Here is a 2,116-nt window from a genome sequence, read left to right on the forward strand (position 1 = left end):
CTCAAGGAGGGGTCACTATGAGTCAGGTCCGACTCAGTGGTACACAACAACAACAACAACATAGCAAAAACAGTATTTCATTATTATGTTTACTTCAGTTAAAATATTTGCCAGTGCACTTAAACACTTTTACAGGTCTCTGAACTTTCTCTTCATGTCCTTTTAAAAATGTTTTTGCTGAAGTTTCTATTGCTGTATTACTGTTTTTCAGTCTAGTTTGATTTCATAAATATTTACTGAAAGAGTGATATAAAAGTGCTGGACACAAGAGTACATAGAAGAGCCACCATACACCTTCCCTTGTGGTAGTTACTTGGACATTTAGGAAGGTGTTCTGAAAATTATTACACAAATACAGTGAAACCTGTGAGTAAATTATTCACAAATACAGTGGAACCTGTGAGAACTGGGACTTGATAGAGTACCTTGTTTTTCTGGGACTCACAAGTTTTCTACCTTTGAAGAGTACAGTCTTACCACTTTTCTGTCACTTGCTTTAGTGGAAAAGAATTTGAGTTTTCCTTCTCTGACAGACTTCTGCCTTACGCAGATTCAGGGTAAGATTTTTGTCTTTTTCTCTGCAAAAGCTGCATTGTCTGCTGAGATGGAAGGTGTAGGAGAATGGAGAAGATGGGAGTAGTTGTTGTTCTAGAGAAACCTAGTGGGAGCGTTGGACATCAGTCTGTGTCTTGCTTCTTTCACTTAACACTTGTTGGTGAACTTCCAGTAAGATGTAGGAATAGGCAGACAAGTGACACAGACCCTTTTCAACAAAGAAAAGAAAAATCAAGTGACAGAGATGCAAAAGATAATCCTGGAGCACTGAGCTTTGAAAGGAACTATCCAGCAGTGGATTAGGCACCAACTAGTGGAAAAACCTGAATGAAAACAGTGAGTACAGAGAGGGTCAAAGCTGTGGACTGTCAGCTATCCTGATGGGACCAACAGGCTGAATATTTCCAAGTGGTGTTGGGACCTGAGAATAGACCTAAAGATCAGCCCTGGTCACCAAGGGCTGCAGGGATGACTGCGCTGGTAGCCTGTGACTAGGAAGGGAAACAGCAAGGAGGGAGACCTTAGCTGTTGACTTTCAACTGCCCAGAGGGCACAGTCATTTTGGATATTTAAAATGACCAAGGGCACAGCCATTTTGATTGTTTACATGTGGCAGCCATTTTGGATATTTAAAATGACCAAGGGTACAGCCATTTTGAATGTTTACAAGTGTTGGCCATTTTGGATATTTAACATGACAGACAGCACAGCCATTTTGAATGTTTACAGGTGGTGGCCATTTTGGATATTTAAAGTGACTGAGGGCATAGCCATTTTGAACCTTTACAAGTGGCAACTATTTGGGATTTTAAAGTGACAGCATTCTCATTTGAATTTTAGGGACCTAAGAAAAGGCTCTGTTTGCCAAGGTTGGCTGGGACATACAAGAGGCTGATAACAGGAAAGGAGACAGCTGATGAGTGTGTGAGTGCTGTCAAGTAGTAAATAGAGGAGCACAGCACAGTACCCTGCTTGCGTAGATAACATACAAACAAAACAAAGAAAATGAAAATCGTTAGCAAGTCACTCCAACATACAATCATCAATTAAATATCAACCAAAAAATGTCACAGTGCCTCGGAGACCACAGAGCATCGCAGTCCACACAAAGAAGCAAGATAAAGCAGGAGAACTAAGGGACCAGAATACAGAAAACACATCCCTGAGGAAACAGCAGCATTGGAACTCCCTGATGAGGAATTCAAAAGAATTATATATAGGTATCTTCAACGGATCAAGAGACAGATGAAGGAAAACACAGACAAAACCCTAGAAGAATTTCAGAAGAAAATATAAGAACAAAATGACAAAATAAATGAAAAATTAGAAATGATTCAAAATCTACATATAGAAATTCAGAGATTAATACTAAATTATCAGAAATAGGTAACACATTGAAAGGGCAAAGGAGTAGAATTGATGCAATGGAAGACAGAATTAGTGAGATTGAAGACAAATACCTGAATACTTCTTTGGAAAGGGATCAGTCAGAAAAAAGATCAAAACAAAATGAAGAAAACCTAAGGTTCATGTGGGATACCATCAAAAGGAGTAATATGTG

General features: G+C 39.1%; 1 protein-coding gene across 1 annotated transcript in view; it reads left to right on the top strand.

Annotated features, from left to right (window-relative positions):
* DYM (dymeclin) overlaps positions 1-2,116 on the top strand; it is a 490,131-nt gene that overhangs the window by 380,910 nt on the left and 107,105 nt on the right. The window lies entirely within an intron of this gene.

Source organism: Orycteropus afer, unplaced genomic scaffold (assembly GCF_000298275.1).
Source record: "Orycteropus afer afer isolate SDZICR_OR568_19922 unplaced genomic scaffold, OryAfe1.0 scaffold00113, whole genome shotgun sequence".
Taxonomy (NCBI): domain Eukaryota; kingdom Metazoa; phylum Chordata; class Mammalia; order Tubulidentata; family Orycteropodidae; genus Orycteropus; species Orycteropus afer.